At 39.7% G+C, this 19,396-nt stretch overlaps 2 pseudogenes; both read left to right on the forward strand.

The window, feature by feature from the left end:
* Positions 1–11,342: 11,342 nt before the first annotated feature.
* On the forward strand, positions 11,343–16,634 carry LOC115965107 (annotated as a pseudogene).
* A 252-nt stretch (positions 16,635–16,886) lies between these two features.
* On the forward strand, positions 16,887–18,057 carry LOC115965108 (annotated as a pseudogene).
* Positions 18,058–19,396: the final 1,339 nt, after the last annotated feature.

Below are 19,396 nucleotides of genomic sequence, written 5' to 3' on the forward strand. Positions count from 1 at the left end.
GACGCCAAAGGGCTCAGGCATCTGGTACGTCGTTGGTGCCCTTCCCTTCATACTTTTTTCTTTTCTACTAGTGAATTGACGATCACCTTGGAAGATGTGGTTAATAACTTCCTCCTCCCGGTGTTCAGTGAAGAGAGCCCCTTTGATATTAACCTTTCTGGTGAGGAACTCGTGGTAGAAGATAAATTGTTTGGTCATTTTGGTGGTCGCGCTGCCTCTTCTGGTGGTAAGCCAGCTAGGATGGGGAGATGGGTGATGACCCTCTCTCGTGAGAAAGATAAGGAAGTGAGGTGGGCCGGTTTTCTGGCTTTTTGGCTTAGTAAGTTTTTGTTTAGTGAGTTCCCTGGGTACGGAGTTTAGTCTTCGTTTTTTCCATTGGCAATCAAGTTGGCTCGAGGTACCCAGTATCCTTTGGCCCCTCTGTTTTTAGGTCATGTTTACTCTCAATTGGACCAGCTTCATGGAGATGAGACTGAGGGTGATTCTTGTTATGTGATCAGTTCATCTCTTCACTGTGCTATTCTTCAGATTTTTATGTGGGACCGTTCTGCAGCTACCTTGGCCAAGTGCAGGAATTTGAAATTTGTGAAGGACAAGTTCCAAGGATCCCCCGACATAGTGAAGGGTCTTTGTGGCAATTCTACCGATGCCTTTCCCATCATTTTTCATTGGATTAGCTTGAAAGGTGGTGGCCTCAATCTTGTGGAGTTGTTTGACCAAGCAGGGAGCTTACATTGGAGATCCCCTCGTGAGTTTGGTCCTGGCTTTGCGTGTGATTCTGTGTTGTCTTCTTTTTTATCTTCTACAGGTAATACCTTTGACTTGCGCCATGGTGATGAGGGCAGTCTGGCTTATCTTGCCTGCATTAGCCCCTCCTGGCTTCCTGTGCCTTCTTCAAGTGGCCCAAAATATACTCATTATTCAGCACACCGGGTGCTCTGACAATTTGGTTTTGACCAAGACATTCCTCCAGTTTTTAAGGATGTGGTGCCATCCCTTCCTTCCTTGGATCCTTTCCTAAGGCTGCAGGCCTTTTCTTATTGGTCACGAGGAGCCCCCAATTTGCAGTGCCTAACTCCCAGAGAGGAGTCTTTGCTTCTAGTGGTTATACCAGTTATTGGAGAAGAGTACAAAAATCTTTTGTTGATTATGTTGGCTTTGGTACAGTTCAGGAAGCCCCGAATCCTAGCATTGTTTCTGCTCCGACATCCAATAGACGTTTATCCCTTCCTACTGCTGGGATTGTTTCTGCTGCTGCAAGCAGCAAGACTGGGTTTGCAGAGTGGCATGCCTCTAGGGGAGGTTGGGTGGCTTATGGACAGGATTTTCCTGAGACTTGGCTGGGTGATAGTCTCATCATTGGCGCTTCCTCTGGAGTGCCCATCAAGAAAGGTGCAATGGAGACAATAAGTGCTGCCACTGCTCCGAGTAAAGGTAAGGATGTCAGGCCAAAGAAAATGAAAGCTGTTGATGTTGGTGAAAGTACAGGGGGTGTGGAGATAGGTTATGAGGCGAAAAGAAAGAAAACGGGGAAATCTCAAGCACACTTGGCATCTCAGGAAGGCAAGGATGTCAGGGAACCTTTGGTTTCAAGGACCCGGAAGAAGACCAAGGTAGAGTCTTCTTTTTCCCAGGTTCCTGTGACTGCTTCAGTCCATGGTTCTTTAGGATCCTCTGGTTTGGTATCCCAGCCTCCTTTAGGACCCTCTGGGCGTACTCGTAGTAAGCAAAAGACTTCCAGAGAATCTGTAGAGAGAGAGAGAGAAGGGCAAGACTTCTTTCCTTCTTCTCTCTTTTTTTTTTACCTATTCACCTTGCTGCACTTATTTCTATTTTGCTGACGAGTGGTGATTTCCTTTGCAGTCCAAGCGCAAGTCTGATCACCAGAAGGGTAAAAGCCAATCTTCTGGTGAAGACGTGGTATGTGTGTTCCCCCCCTTTTTTTGTTCTTTCCCTTTTGTTCTGACATTGTTTTGTTAGCATTTCCCGCTGTTGTGTTTCTTTTTTCACTTGGCACTGCCTTCTCCGCTTCTTCTTCCTTTAGGTAGAGGTATCCCCTCCTATGACTGACAAGGCTCTAGGGGAGGAAGCTATCACAGCTCTTTCTGTTGTTTTTCCTGCTATGGGGGAGGAGCCCCCTACTGGTGATCCAGCTGAGGAAACCGGGCAACCGATGCAAGGTTCCCAGGATTCTCAGGATCCCAAAGCTTCTAGGCTCCCTTCATCTCAAAGTCCCCATCTTGAACGCACTCCTAGTCCTATCAGGACTGTGTTTCCTCAATCCTTGTCAGATAAAGGTGCTTTGGGAGACACTCCTTTATCCAAACAAACAGGTAAACCTTGTTTCCTTGAAATAGCGTTACTTTCTTTTCCAGTTTTTTTTGAGTTCCTCCTTTTCTTTTTCCTTTTAGGTCAAACCAGTGAGAAATCCGCTCCCAGTGTTGCCTCTTCTTTAGAATCAGAAAGCTCAGAAGGTGAGTGCAAGCTGCTCCCATCGTGTTTCCTTTTCTTCCCCCTCTTTTTTTTTTTTTCGCCCTTCTCTTTTCCCTTTTTTTTTTTATATGGCGAAGCCCCCTGCATCTATTCCTTCCTTTAGCCACTTTGCCATTGGTCCTTCACCTTTTCTTCAACTTGCCTTATGTTCCTTCCCAGAATCCTCGGGGAAGTCAGGAGATCAGGAAGAAGAAGCTCTGCCCCAAGAAGCTGGAACCGGTCTGTTCTTCTTTTCCCCTTTTTTTTTACAAGGTTAAATCTGTTCTTCCTTTTCTTTTCTTCTTTTTTTTGAATATTGATACAGGCTTTACAGGTTCTGAGCCTGTTATCCCTGAAGGAATTGTGAAACCTGTTCAAGTTGCTGACCTTCATCCAGAGCAAAAGGCTGCAAGTCCTCCCGTCTCTGCAAGTGGTGACGCAGTGATGGGGGATGCCTCGAAAATGGCTGCCTCAGATCTTGATTCAAGGCTTTCCTCCTTCCTGGCTCACTTTGATCTCTTGGAATTCAACAGTCTTCCTACCAGCCACTTCCATGTTTTTGGGTCTTCTTATGGTAGCTTCCTGCGCTTCTCTGTTCCTGTGGAAGGCCTGCCGCTGCTAGAGAGTCTGCTCAAGAGTCATGGGGATTTCACCAGTGGCTTCAGGGGAGGCATTTTTCTAGGCAATATTTTGATGGAGTTGCTGTGTGTTGTGCTGATTTCCCTAAGGAATTCCTCTGTAGATTCTTTGTCTAAAAAAAAGCTTCTGGAGTGGAGAGGGGTGGTGCAAGACCTTCTGGAGGCCAAGTTCAATTTGTCTTTTCTGCTGGATCACTTACGTCTGCTGGCTCATATGCTGTTTCAGAGGCAATCATTCAAGAGTATAGACACTGAGATAGCTGCTGCTGAGGAAGCTTTGGCTCATGCTCACAAGGTTTTACAAGACTTGAAGGTCAAGCGGCAAAGGATCCTTTCTACTTTGACTGTGCCTGTTATTTCTCCGGATGCCTCCCTGTTGGCCGGCCTCATTCCTTAGCTTATTTTTTTTTTTTTAGATTTATATAAACAATTTGGGGTTGTATAAGTTTTTTTTTTTGAACATTGCTCTACTCTTTGCTTTCTCTTTTTTTTTTGTGTTTCAAAACTGCTTCTCATTTCTTAGTATGTGAATCTGCCTTTTTCTTTGGTATATTGCCTTTTCTTTCCTATGACTCTTTTCTTTCCTGAGTCCTGGACCATGGTTTCCACAGGCTTCACTGTAAATTCTGGTCCAGGTACCCGGTAATCTATTATGCAAGTACCGAACTGGGTACACTGGTATCCTTTCTTATGTATATATATTTTTTTTGAGATACGGTCCCAGTTCATGAACTTTGACAGGTTCCCCTTTTGCCAAGTGCTAGGCTAGGTATCCTAGATACTTTACTTTTATTCTGTGATCCTAGACCTATGCACTTGGGACTGTTTGTGGGATGTCTGAAATTATTTGTGAGGTGGATCCTGGGCCATATGTAAAAAGGGTATTACATACTCTCTTTTTTTGACTCAGGTACCCTTCCTTAAAATCTATCCAAATTTGGTCTTTGCAATATTTAAAGAAAAAAAAAAAAACTTAAATGTTGAAGAAACAGGAACTTCATGACAACATGGTCATTTTTAAGGAACAAAGAAAAAGTCTTTTGGTGCAGTATTGACCACAAAGTGTCAATCTATCATATGTTCCTGAATAAAATTATCTTAGACCAGAATTCATGATAAAGGATGAAAAAAAAAAGAACTTAGCAGATAGTGAAGCTGGTAAAAGGACCCTGAGGTACCGGGATCCCCTTGTGCTTATGCATAGTATTGCTTCAGCCATTTCCCGTTTATGGGCTCTGTCAGGACTGTCCCATCTTCTTTGGCAAGGTAATAATACCCACTCTCATGAGCTGCATTGATGATGTAGGGTCCTTCCCATTTTGGGGTGAACTTGGAAGGCCCTGGCAGGTTCCTCCTCACGTGCTCCGCCGTCCTTAGTACTAATTGCCCTTTAGTGAACACTCTTGGGCGTACTGCTTGTGCATATGCTCTGGTCATTCTTTGCTGGTATCTCTGGCTCCTTTTCTTGGCCAGTTCTCTTTCTTCTTCTACTCCTTCCAGATCTGCTAGCCTCTTTTCATTGCTTGCGTCCTCACTCTCTCCTTGATTTTCCTCCAGAACTACCCTTGGTGTAGGAATGACTAACTCCACAGGGCTGATGGCTTCTGTTCCATAAACCAGGGAGAATGGGGAGAATCCTGTGGCTGTCTTTACAGAGCTTCTACATGCCCAAAGCACATCTGCCAGATGGTCACTCTATTTTCCTCCATACTCATGCTTCATTTTCTTAAGGATTTTCAATATTACCCTATTAGTAGCTTCAGCTTGGCCATTTCCTTGTGGGTAGTATGGGGTAGATCTTCCATGCTTGATGTGGTATGCTTCAGTTAATCCCTTCATATCTTTGTTTATGAATGGGGTTCCATTGTCACTAATCAATCTTCTGGGGATCCCGAACCTTGTAATGATGTGGTCTCGAATGAAATTTGCTACAGCCGCTCCAGTAGCTTTTTTCAAAGGGATGGCCTCTACCCATTTTGTAAAATACTCAGTGGCTACCAGGATCCATATATAACCATTGGATAGAGGGTTTATAGGCCCTATGAGATCAAGCCCCCAAGTATGAAAAGGCCATGGCGTCGTCATATCCTGTAGGACATTTGGATGAGTGTGAATTGCATCTCCCAGGACTTGGCAAGCATGACATGTTTTGACCAGCTCCTCAGAGTCTCTTTTCATCGTTGGCCAGTAATATCCCAATAATAGTAACTGCTTGTACAGCCTTCTCTTCCCTGGGTGACTTCCACAATCTCCAGAGTGCACCTCTCTGACTACTTCTCTAGCTTCCTTTGGTCCCAGGCACCTGAGGGGATCCCCATGGTATCCCTTTTTGAATAAAATGTCATTCTGCAGGAAATACCTGCACGCTAACTTTTTGAGCTTGTGGGCCAGTTTCCTGTTGGTTGATAGGATCCCCTGAGCCAGGTATCCTATGAAAGGAACCCGCCAATCTTCTGCAATAAACACCGCATAGCTTTCTTCTTTATCAATTGCCAAATGACATTCCTGGCATTTCCCCTGTATGATTGCTGCTTCCTTGTCCATATCTGGCTAGTAATACCCCATGCGTTACATCCTTCTGTATAGGCTGACCTTTCCTGCAACTCCGCACGCTTGGGCGTGCAATTCTTCTAGTTTCGACTTTCCTTCCTTCTTGGCGATACATCTGGATAATATTCCTCCTGGCAGCCTTCTGTACAATTCCCCTTCTATTTGAGTGTAATCCATTAGTTCTTTGATGTTCCCTTTAGGGCCTACTTCTTTCATCTTTTCTTTGACTTCATCCCTTTAGTCCCACTGTTTGGACTCTCCGGGGTACATTCCTTAGAGGATCCTTACAATAGAATGTTCCTGCCTTCCTATTTTTATCAGCATATCCCTCCCATTAAATGGTATTTGGGATCCCAAGGTGGCGAGCGTATCAGCAAACCTGTTTTCACTTCTTTGAGTGTACTCTATGCTAAAGGTTTGAAATTCCATCTCCAGCCTTTGTGCCCAAGTCCTGTAGGCTGCTAAGCTTTGTTCCCGTAATGCAAAGTCACCTTTCACTTGGGAGACTACAAGATTGGAATCTCCCAATACTCTCATATGTTTCACTCCTATGCTGAGTGCTATAGTCAACCCAGTTAAGTATTCCTCATATTCAGCTGCATTATTAGAGCATGAGAAACCAAGCTTGAAAGACAGGGGCATGATATCCCCATTTTCACAGCTTAGTACAATTCCTACCCCATTTAAAGCTGTTGTAGCCGACCCGTCAAACCTCATGGTCCATTTCTTTCCTGGGATCTCCATCACTGCTACCTCACCAGGGATTTCTTCACTCAGCAGGCCTTCCTCCTTTCCTGGGAATTGAGCTAGCAAATCTGCTATGGCCTGGCTCTTGACAGCCTTGGGGGTTCTTATACCTATATCATATTGTGAGAGCAACACTAGCCATTGTGCTATCCTTCCTGTGAGAAGGAGCTGGTGCAGGAGTGCTTTTATGGGGTGGGACTTGGTTACCAAGAGGATTTGGTGAGCTAAGAAGTACCTCTTCAACCTTTGGGATGCATAAATGATCACTAGGCAAGCTTTCTCTATTCTGGGGTACCTGGTCTCGGTATCCTTGAGTGTTCTGCTTACATAATATACGGGCTGCTCATTTCCTTGGTCATCTTCTTGTGCCAGCAAAGCTCCTATTGCCTGAGAGTTTAATGCTAAGTATAACAACAGAGGTCGCCCATGTACTGGTGCCTGGAGGGTGGGCAGATGATTCATGATGCCCTGAATTCTTTGAAAAGCTTCCTGCTGCTCTATCCCCCAGGTAAATTCATTCCCCTTTTTCAATAGTTTGGATAGGCCTGCTGTAGCAGAGGCTAAACCAGGCACAAATCTCCTAATATAGGAGACCCTTCCCAGGAAGTTTTTGAGTTCCTTAACAGTAGTTGGTCTTCTCATCGTGGCGATAGCTGTGGCCTTGGCTGGATCCACGCTTATGCCTTTGTGATGTACCAGGAACCCAAGGAACTTTCCAGCAGACACTCCAAAGGCGCACTTCATGGGGTTCATGCGTAACTTGTACTTCCTGCATCTTTCAAAGACTTGTTCAAGTACTTGGAAATGTCCTGTTCTGGTTTTTGACTTGACCACAATATCATCTACATAATCTTCCATCTCCTCATGCATCATGTCATGGAAAATGGTTGTCATGGTCCGCTGATACGTAGCCCCCGCATTTTTTAGGCCAAAGGGCATTACAGTGTAGTAAAAGTTCCCGATCGGAGTTCTGAATGCCGTCTTCTCTGCATCTTTGGCTGCCATGCGGATTTGGTTGTATCCACTGTACCCATCCATAAATGAGAACATTGAGTTTCCTGCAGCTGAATCTACAAGGAGGTCGATATTGGCAAGGGCAACTCATCTTTAGGACATGCCTTGTTCAAGTTGCGAAAGTCTACACAGCAACGGATCTGACCATTTTTCTTCTTCACAGGTACAATGTTGGAAAGCCATTTTGGGTGTTGGATGGGTTTAATAAAACCAGCTGTTAGCAATTTCTTGACCTCTTGAACTATTTGAGCTTCTACTTCCCAGTTTACTTTATTAGCTACAATTTACTAGTTTTTCTTTGACTTTTGCTACAATCTTTTTGTACCTTTTTAAGCCCAAGGGGGCAGGTACTTTTTCTTCAAACACATTTTCTTTAAAGAAGAATATTCATAGACGACTTAAATTTCCACATGGGTATGTATCATGAATGGATATGCTACAGGCAACAACTGTCCATAAAGTGGACGGATCACCAAAACGGTGCAATTATTTACAAGTCCACATAGTGGACGGATCAATTTAAAGGTGAAATAACTGTCCACAAAGTGGACGGATCACCATGATGATACAAAACTGCCCACAAAGTGGACGGATCACCATGATGATACAAAACTGCCCACAAAGTGGACGGATCACCTAGTTGTGGATAGATCAATTTAAGGGTGAAATAACTGTCCACAAAGTGGACGGATTACCATGACAATGAAAAACTACCCACAAAGTGGACGGATAACCAAAACTGTGTAATGATTTACAAGTCCACAGAATGGACGGATCAACTTAAAGGTAAAACAACTGTCCACAAAGTGGACGGATCACACTAAGTATGCAACAATCGCCCACAAAGTGGACGGATCACCTAGATGGTGAAATACTTTAGTCCACAAATGGACTGACGGATCAATCAGTGCTGAAATTTATTCAAACTCCACGAAGTGGGCGAGCATTTTCTTAATCTCCCCTTCATAAGGAGGACGGGTATTCAAGAAGGTACCACACAGTATTATAAGACATAAAAATAAAATTAAGCATTAAATAACGGATAAAAACGCAAGGGGCAACTATTTAATACAAAAAATAAAGGACAGATAGTTCTCAAAACAAAATACAAAAGGAGAGGTAATATCAATCTACTTTTTTGGGATGGAGTGTTGAACATCCTTCAACGGAACTGATTCTCCGTCACCCTAAACCTCATCATCAGCAAAAAGGTCGTCTGTGTTCTCTGAAGCGACAGGCAAAGTAGAGGTCTAATCTTGATCGTTGACGTTTATCATTGATACATCTAGTTTAGGGTAGGCCTTATTAAGTTGACGGAGTGCATCATCAAAGCCTTGAAGGAACGACCCCCCCAACTCTCTCAGCAAAGCGTCGGAGTCCCGGTATTCACGGACCGCATCCTCCTTGGCTTGACGGAGCTTTTCCTTCAAGTCCTTGATTTCCTTGTCCTTGGCTTCCAAGGCCTTCCCGGCTTCCTTCGTCCTCTATTCAAGCACTTTTCTCGCCTGCTCTGACAGGTCAAACTTCTTCTCCATTGTAGACTTCCATTTATGAAGTTGACCGAGTTCATCCTCCGTCTGCTTAGCCTTTGCACGTACACGTTCCAAAGCTGCCTCACGGTTTAGGCACCGGTCCATTAGATCCTTCATCATAACTAGGGAATGGAATAAACAAGTTAAAAGGTGTTAAACAGAAAGCTAAGAAAAATTGACGGACTCAAACCGACGGATAAAGTTACCTGTGCAACGGCGAATAGACCCGTCTACCCCATTGCCTCCGTCGAATGATTTCCCAGGTCCTCATAGTCCTTCGAGGAAATTATTGACGAAAGTTTTTCCAAGGCAAACTTGGAGTCGTCACGGAGAAGAGGAGGAGGCTTCTCCTGGCTAGTGGACGGGGCCTTCATCAAGCCCTTACCAGGCCCTTGTTTTGTTGGGGTGACGGTCTTCACACCCTCAGCCATCAACCCTACGACGGGCTCCAAGGGAACTTTCTGCTGCTTGTGTGGACGGTCAGACTTGGATGGCTATTTCCTCTTTGCCGACGATACTGTCCCCTTAGGAACCACAATCTCGCCCATCTCCTTTTGCTTGGTGGCCTGTGATCTTATTAGTGCCCTCCTTTTTGCGTCGTCCATTTCTGTAATACAGGACGGATAAAGTTATCTACATATACTGTAACTATTTAGGCAAAGTAAAAGATGACAGACTTACGTCTATGCACTATTTCGTCGTATCTGATGGCTTCACGGGTAGGTTCGGGACCGTCACAATACCAATGGATTGTTCTCGAATTTACCAACTTCGTCCAAGTCTGTTCCTCTGGCTTCGTCTTCTAGAAAATCCTTTTAAAGAAGCCAAACTCTTCAACGCTGACCTGGGGGCGTTGTCTACCTGCAGAGGAAATAGAAGGTTGGAGAAATCTACAAAAGCTAATGAATGGAAAATACCAAGCAAAATGTGACGGATTCATACCAGACGAATGTAAAACCCCTAAGTTGTGTCGACAGGCATAAACTCCGTCTCTCCTGGACGACCCATCCATCCATCACCCTCTAGGAAAAAATAATGACTCTTCTAGTCTCTATTTGAGTTGGGCGTTTCAAAAATGACCTTCAGCAATGGGCTCCTACTGGCAAAACTATAAATTCCCCTTGACTTGTCAATTTCATCTGGACGGTAGCAATGAAGGAATTCACGCACCGTCAGCCTCCGTGCACCGTCTATCATTGCACCATAGAGTATCTCCATGGCAATGAAGACCCTCCAGGCATTTGGGGATATCTGGTTGACGGACAGACCTAGATATTTTGATAGCTCTCTATGCAATGTACTTAGCAGAAATCTAAGTCCCGCCTTCAGCATCTGCTCATACACTCCGACACCTTCCACCCCGTCGTAATAGCACTTCTCTGATACGTAGGGTAGACGGATTGGAATGTAGTCAGGAATTTGAAAGTTGACCCTAAATGTGTTGAAGTGTTTCTCCTTAATAACAGAATTGAATTTATGCACCGTCCACTCTGGTAGCATGATGAACTCCCTAAGTCCATCAGCACAAGCGACGGGTCCCGATGGTAGATCCTCACCGTCACCAGACGATTCTTCTACTTCAGCCATCTCCATATCCTCATTTATTGAGGACGAGGAAGATGCAGATGGACTCCTCTCTTCGCCAGGACTCTCTTGGTCTTTATGACCTGACGGGTATACTCCCTCGTATTCCGTCCTGTCACGAACCATTGACTGATTACTTGATGTACTAAACATTTCCTACAATGACGGAAAAACCTAAGACTGACAGATCTAATAGTATTGACGGCTATATAAATCTAGTTAAATAATTGCAAAAGAAAAGACTTGTACATGAGAATAGCAATACTCACCATTCTTTGAAGTAACTGGAAGATGCCGGTTGTATGATCGACAGGATTGATTGGGCAACGGATTGTTTTGACAAAGATGACGGTTGCGCTCTGACAATGTGTTTTGGATGTAAAATGAAGAAATGAGGATTGAGGAGTGTTATATATATACCTGGAGTGCACAGAAGACGAAGCGACGTTTCGATCCAATAGAAAATCCAATCAAGATGCGACACGTGGCATGCTCATAAATGCTTGACAACTTGCCATCAAAATAGTCACAACCCGTCTTCTCCCGGATCACCGTCAACTTCAGTAATCTTATGTCACCATCCTAAAATTTTCTTTGACTGTCAAATCCAAATAATATTAAACCGTCACCCTAAGGGTCCGTCCAAATAACATATGACGGACCCATAGGGTGAAGGGGGCAGCTGAAAGGGGAAAATTTAACGCAATGAACCTTTACGACGTTGAGCCTAACGGATCCGAGCCCATGAGCGGGCAACAATAGAGCCCAGTGGCCTAGAATAGTTCCATGCTCTTGGCGCACACATATGGTCTGCAAGGAAATCAGAAGCCTAGCACAAAGAGCATTCTGGAAGGTATGCAGGTTCTACAAGGAAATGTCTTGTCCATCACGTTTGGGATGACTCAAAAGGATTCCTATAAGGAAAAGACTTCCATATCAAGGAGGAAAGGTCAACCTACTACTATAAAAGGCTCAATACCCTCACAAATCGAGATACGCATAATTTTACGCTCTCTAGCACTCTAGAGTTGAGAACAATTCTAACTTGACCGTCGGAGGGTATTTGGTCAACACCACACCAGTGCTCATGGCGAGATCACTTCTTTCTTCTTGCAGGTTGTTAGCTTAAGCGAGCGTGGATCGTGTAGCTCACTGGTGATATTACGGCATCATCAATAACTATTGACATTTTAATACTTAATGTAAGGAATGTAATTGGGTGGCGTCAAGCATGAAAATCTCATCTGGTTTTTTTAATTATCTTTTGCTAATTATAGAAGTCTATTCAAAATTTGTATAATGAATTTAATTATAAGAATGCCAAGTTTAAAGATTGAAGGTCCCATAATAAGAGCACATCTATTAGGGTGACAAGTGTAGACCTTAACTTAAATAACTTGGGTGCATCAAAATCTAAACTCTATTTTATTTTTATTTTATGGCTAAGTATAAACATTGACAATTTGACAATGACAACGTCCTCAGCCCCAAAGTAAAAAAAAAAAAAAAGGAAATATATACTTTTAACAGGTAGTTTAAAAGTGATTTTCTCCTCAGCCCCAAAGTAAAAAAAAAAAAAAAAAAGGAAATATATACTTTTAACAGGTAGTTTAAAAGTGATTTTCTTTGAGAAAAAAAATGATTTTCTTTTAACAGGTAGTTTATGTGTATTGACGAATCTAACAATACAAACATTGGAATTAAAATGCAGGGGTAACTCCAAACATTAATATACATTTCTTATCATAATCAAAGTGCAAGGGGACACTCATACACAGTTTCAGTATGCTAGATTCCTCCTGAAAATGCTGAAAGATATATCTTCAATGCAACACCATATTATTATTCCTCCCATCTTTCAGAATTTACTTCAAAATAATGAAGCATGCACCTACATGGATCAGAACAAGGATAGGACTGAAAATATAATAAATTAACCAATCTGAGAGGTTTTAGTTTTGCAGTGCCACTCATTCCAATTCAGTACTCTCTAATGTACATTTCATTACCAAATCAATTTGTCCCATCTATTAGAAATGAGTCGTTACACATGATTTTAACCAGTCCAAGGATCTACTTCTAATGCTTACTAAAAAGGGAGGAAAAGGCAAGAAAGAAAATACACATATTATCACAAGCATATCAAAGAACTTGTAGAAAAAGTGCATCCTTACAAAGAAGCAAAGGTGTTCAGTATTTAGTGTTCAGTCATCCATTCCTCAAAGACTTTATGTCCTATCTTATAGAAAGCCTTTGGTGCAAATCATCAGCCAATGCCTGCCTTAAGCTCTCCCCATGATAATAAAACGACTTCTCAGCGTCAAGCACCCTAGGTGAATCCCCAGTCTCATCCGGCTCCTTCCAAAGCTCTGGCTCTGGGTCCCTTGTAATCTAACACAAATTATGCAATCAGCCTCAAAAAAATAAATAAAAATTTAATCTTTAAGGTCCTAGAAAAACCCAGATTCAGTACCAAACAAAAACTAACAAAACACACAAAAATTAAACTTAAAAATCTAACATATTAAGTCACAAAATTACATTTATTTTCGTCACTAATATCTTCTTTTTCATTAGCAGTTCTACTAAATGGAGAGGAAGTTTCAGGTTTAGTAGAATAGTAAACAGAGCTAATTTGAGATTTATCACTTGAAATACCTTTTAGCTTTAAATCAGAGGTGTTAGGTTCTAAAGACTTAGGTTTTTATGTATTTAGAACTCTAATGTGTATTGTTGGCAAACCATGATCAAAACAATATGTTTAGAAGTGTTTAGTCTTGCTCAAAGTTGTATATTTTATGTAAAGTTGGAATCGAGCTAATACAGAAGTTACTATGCATTTCGGCTTGGCTCGATCGATCGAAGTTTAGGCTCGATCGATTGAATCTCAGGTAGAATGTATTTTTTTGCAGATTTCCAACTCAGCCCTAGTTTGTTTAAGACGTTTAGGGTTTTCTAATTTGTCCTAAGTATAAAAGGCAAACCCTAACCACGTTTTAGTGTTGCTCATATTGCTGTTTGTGTAAATCTCTTGTGAGATCTAGAGGAGCTTTTCTTTACACAAACTTAGGGGTTTCAAGGAGGAGATTTTATCTACACCTTGATGATCAACTCAGTTGACGCCATTGAAACTTAAAGAAACACAAGCAAGTGTGCTTGTATCTGGTGGTGAATCTAAGAAAAAAGGAGTCCGTGGATTCGGAGCTTGCACGTGGTCGTGTCAGTAAGTACGTGGTCGTGTCAGTAAGTTCTACTGGTGGGTAGCAATAAGAAGTTAAGCGTGGGGGCTTGTAACTCTTATTGTATGAATTTTGATTCTTTCAAGGTAGTGGATTCAAGTTTATCTTGAGGATAGCTAGGTTAAATCCTCTCCAGGTTTTTACCGGTTTGGTTTCCTAGGTGATCATATCTTTGTGTTATTTATCTTTCCATTGCTTTGCATGATATGATTGTTTTGATTGTGATAACCTAGATTTGTGAATTTGGACTAAGCAACAACTTGGCTAATTACCTAGGTTAATCCAATTGTGTTTTTTAAGGGGTCTAAAAACCATCAAGAGGGTTTTTCCAAATTCTTTTTCAAAAAATCATTAATCTCTTGATCTCTTTTTGAAATACTTTCAGATCTAGCAAAGGAATGTCTTCCTTCGTTGATCCTCAAAGATGGATTATTTTGAAAACTTATTTTAACAATACCATCAAGATATTGTTGAATATGAGTGAGATCTAGTTCATCAAAAACAGGTTTAGCAAGAGGGGATTTTTGTTCCAACAACCAATCATTAGGAAGCTTAACATCTTGCCATTGAGTCATTTTTGGAACTTGAATTTTAGCATCAGGGGTTGAACATTGAATTAACATAGTTTTACCAGAAGGTTCTCCAGGAATCTTAGCACATGGGTTTATTTGAGTACACAATAATCTATAATAAATGCGATAAATCAAAGTAAAAGGCTTACTACCTTCTTCCATGTGATAACTAGATGAAGCAATATTCAATGTCAAAGCTTTAACAATATTAGGATCATCCAAAGGAGTAAGATCAGGATAATAGTTAAAATAAATAGGACCATCATACATAGAAGCAATAATCATACAAAGAATGCTATCTTTAAAGATCTTAAATCTAGCATCTCTTAGACACATAAGAACAGAAGCATTAATACCCTTTCGGGTGAGTGGTTTAATAGCAACTTGAGCCATACCAATATGCAAATAACTGAATTTTTTGGCAGCAAGGAATTCATTAATATTTCTTTTAGTAAACAAGCAGCATTTTTCATGAACTTTAGAAATAAAGAATATTTGTTCAACAGTTCTGGCTTTGTAAGCAAAATAAAAAGTACTTTCAACAAAACTAGTTTTATAAACATTTTTATTATTAACTTTAGGAATATTCTAATTACGAAAATCAGGGATCAACTCATTATCATCAATAGTGTGATATTCTTCATTTACAATATCAAGAGGACAACTAGTCCTGGAGCTAATAGAGGAGTTGGATCTCCACAACCTGTTGCATTTTGTAACACATACCCTAACCAACCTTATACCTTTCATGCCCTACACACCCTCTCTTGGCTCAAACAGGCCTTACAGCTCGATTCTAGAAATTCACTTTACGACTAGGGTGGCGCTAACGACAGTAAGAAGGGAACACAACAACGAAATATCAAAGTTTTGAGTAGACATAGACAAAGAGATAGAGAACATAACCACACTATCACCGGCTAGAAAAGAGTGGCTCTGATACCATAAAGGGGGAAGAACGCACAGCTAATGGCGGAAGCATAGTGTAAACTAGTGAAAGTATAATATAGTGAAAGTAATGTAAATGAATAAGTTAGAACAATAACAAGGCAGTTGAACTAGCTAAGCAATATATATAAAAAATAATTCAACGTAAATGAAAGCAATAGTTCAAAGTAAATTAAAGCAATTTAGAACCGTCCATTATGGCGGTAATCCGTCCAAGGTGGTAGTAGCAACAAGTAGAAAAATGAACATAAAACTGAAAATACTTGTTATTGAAAATAGTACAAAACACTTACAGCAGTAGTAGTAGTTAATACAAGATCTCAGAGCAAGTTGACAGTAGCACCACTGCTGTGAGTGCTCTTGTGTACCTACTGACTACAAAGCCTCCAACTCATTAAGCATGAATACGAATCTTTTATAAGAAAAGCATTTCACTTTTGTAGCTTTGCTTACTAATATGATTACACAACAAATCCCTAAATGCTCCCTATAGTTGTTTTAAATAATTTTAGATTTCATCCTATTTCTAAGATCCTCTCTGTATATCTTCATTGTTAATCAATGAATATTATTTATTATTTTGATTTTGTTACATATGTTTCAAAATTCCATTAGGTGGTGAATTCAATGGCAAGTCAGCAATGGCCTATTAAAACAATTGGACCAATTTTTCCATTGGTGTACTTGGACAAACGGTTGGATGATGACAAAGAGTATGGTCTTCACCTATTCAAGCTTGATGTGGATACTTGCATGAAGTCGCTAAACATAAAGGAAACTGGTCCTATCGTTTATACTTCATTTGGAAGCATGGCATTTCTCGGAGAAGAGCAAATGGAGGAGCTAACATGGGGTCTAAAGAATAGCAATTGCTACTTTTTGTGAGTTGTTAGAGAAACAGAACAGAAAAAGCTTCCTTGTAATTTTCTAAAGGAAACAGTGGAGAAGGGGCTAGTTGTAAGTTGGTGCAGTCAACTAGAAGTATTGGCTCACAAGACAATTGGGCGCTTTATAACTCAATGTGGATGGAACTCGACACTCGAGGCATTTAGTTTGGGGGTGCCAATAGTTGCAATGCTACAATGGACAAATCAAACAACTAATGCAAAGTTGGTTGTGGATGTGTGGAAGGTAGGAGTTAAGATTAAATCGGATGAAAGAGGCATTGCTGCCAAAGAACAAATAGAGCTGTGTATAAAGGAAGTAATAGAGCGGGAGAGAGGGAAAGAGATGAAAATGAATTCAGTTAGATGGGAAGAACTTGCTAAAGAGGCAGTGGACGAAGGTGGAAGTTCTGATAAAAACATAGAGTTTGTGGAAACACTTGTAAACTCCTAAAGTTATTCTAAGCAGTAACACTTCATTATATTCATTTAAATATTTATTCTTTAAATGGGTAGGCTTTTGTAGTAGCGTGAAAATTAACTCGTTTTCTTTATTCAAAATTATGTCTTCTTCTTCTTCTTCCTTTTTTTTTTTTTTTTTAACCTATGTCAAATATTATTTTGACTAAATTGTAATTTATACCCTTAAAGTTTGGGTTAATTTTGATTTTGCCCCTTAAATTTTTGAATTTGAATTCATAAAATTATGTCACTTTTAATTGAGGTGATAATTAATAGACAACTCATTATTTATGGCGTATAAACAAAAGATCTTAAATCTAAATGATATGTAACATTAAGGGTCCAATTTTATAAATTTTAAGCGATAAAATCAAAATTATTCTGAAATTAATGGGTGTAAATTGCAATTTAGTTTTTTTTTTTTTAACATAAGTATGTGTTTTATTTAAGATCAAATATTCATCTCTTTGGAACTCTTGTCGAAACATTAAAAATAAATAATAATAAAAACTACGCTTGCATTTATCCTAAAACTGTCGCTTTATAAAATTAAGTAAAGATTTTGAACAATGAGGACATAAATCCATATTAAATCTTGCTCCATATTCTACACTCTGTATATCTTCGTTGTTAATCAATGAACAAAATTTATTATTTTGATTTTGTTACATATGTTTCAAAATTCCATTAGGTGGTGAATTGGATGGCAAGTCAGCAATGACCTATTAAAACAATAGGACCAGTTATTCCATCAGTGTACTTGGAAAAACAGTTGGAGGATGACAAAGAGTATGACCTTCACCTATTCAAGCCTGATGTGGATGCTTGCATGAAGTGGCTAAATACAAAGGAAACTGGCTCAGTCATTTATACTTCATTTGGAAGCATGACATCCCTTGGAGGAGCAAATGGAGGAGTTAACATGGGGTCTAAAGAATAGCAATTGCTACTTTTTGTGGGTTGTTGGATAAACAGAATAGAAAAAGCTTCCTGGTAATTTTCTAAAGGAAATAGAGAAGAAGGGGCTAGTTGTAAGTTGGTGCCCTCAACTAGAATTCGTATTGGCTCACAAGGCAATTGGGTGCTTTATAACTCATTTTGGATGAAACTCGACACTCGAGGCATTGAGTTTGAGGGTGCCAATGGTTGCAATGCCATAATGGACAAATCAAACAACTAATGCAACGTTGATTGTGAATGTGTGGAAGGTAGGAAAAAAGATTAAATTGGATGAAAGAGGCATTGCTACCAAATAACAAATAGAGTTGTGTATAAGGGAAGTAATAGAAGGGGAAAGAGGGAAAGAGATGAAAAGGAATTTAGTGAGATGGAAAGAACTGACTAAAGAGGTACTGGAAGGTGGAAGTTCTGATAAAAACATAGTGGAGTTTGTGGAAAAACTTGTAAAATCCTAAAGTTATTGTGAGCAGTAACTCTTGATTATATTTCATATAAATATTTTTCCTTTAAATGGGTAGGACTTTGTAGTAGTGTTAAACTTGATTCATTTTCTTTATTCAACACTATGTCCTTTTTTAAACACATGTCAAATATTATTTTCACTAAATTGTAATTTATATCCTTAGAGTTTGGGCTAGGTTTCATTTTAGATTTTTTTTTTTTTTTTTAAGAATTTGAGTCCATAAAATTATGTCAATTTTAGTTGAGGTGATAGTTAACGGACAACTCATTATTTTTGTTGTATAGACAAAAGAGCTTAAATCTAAAAAATATGTAATGTTAATGCTATGGATTCAAATTTTAAAATTTTATGGGTGTGAATTGAAATTTAGTCTTTCTTATTAAAGCATAAGTATATGTGCTCTTAAAGATCAAATATTCATCTCTTCTGAAATCTTGTTGAAACATTAAAGATAATTAAATAAAACTTTGCGTGAATTTATCCTAAAACTGTCACTTTTTAAAATCAAGCAAAGATGATGAACAATGAGCACATAAATCCATATTAAATATTATCCATTCCACACTTTATAGTTTACAATTATAACTTCGACATAACGACTACAATTATCGATATGAAAGTACTAATTTTTTAAAAGTATTTTGTGAAAAGTCAAACTTTTTAAATAGAAAGAACCTCTCTTTGTTGTTGTAGAAGAAGACAAAAGATGCAAGGGTTCACCATTTTGCCTCCTAGAATGACAAACGCATATCTTTCTGTCTCTAATCTGTGCCTCCGACCAGTATTTCTCCCTATACACTTCTTCTTCTTATTATTTATTTTAAACAACCTCAACCCTCCCCAAGTTTATGAATAAATAGTAAATACAACCTCCCCCATTCATTTATGTAAGCAATGATCTCATGTTCACATCATTGACTTCTAGTATGTAACACACACTATGTACACAATTACAACTCTATGTACAACCTCCCCCATTCATTTATGTAAGCAATGATATCATATGTTTAGTTATAGTATTTTAATATTTTTAGGTTGTATTTTTTATTTTAAGTCTCTTTTAACTGTTTCTTATATTTAACTTAAATCATGATAATTTCATGTAAATTTTTCTTAGCGTTTATTTTACATATTCTTTCATACAATTTTGAGGAGGTGTTTTGATCTTAATTGACCTATATATACTTAATTAATAACAAATATTTATCAAGTTTTTAGGCACTAAAATGAAACTTATCAGTTGCCCACATACTGCTTCTACATGTTACATAGTTCATAAATGCCACATATTATCCCAAGATCAACAACCTTAAGGTGGTTTATTTTCCACA

This window comes from Quercus lobata, chromosome 10, assembly GCF_001633185.2.
Source record: "Quercus lobata isolate SW786 chromosome 10, ValleyOak3.0 Primary Assembly, whole genome shotgun sequence".
NCBI classification, from domain to species: domain Eukaryota; kingdom Viridiplantae; phylum Streptophyta; class Magnoliopsida; order Fagales; family Fagaceae; genus Quercus; species Quercus lobata.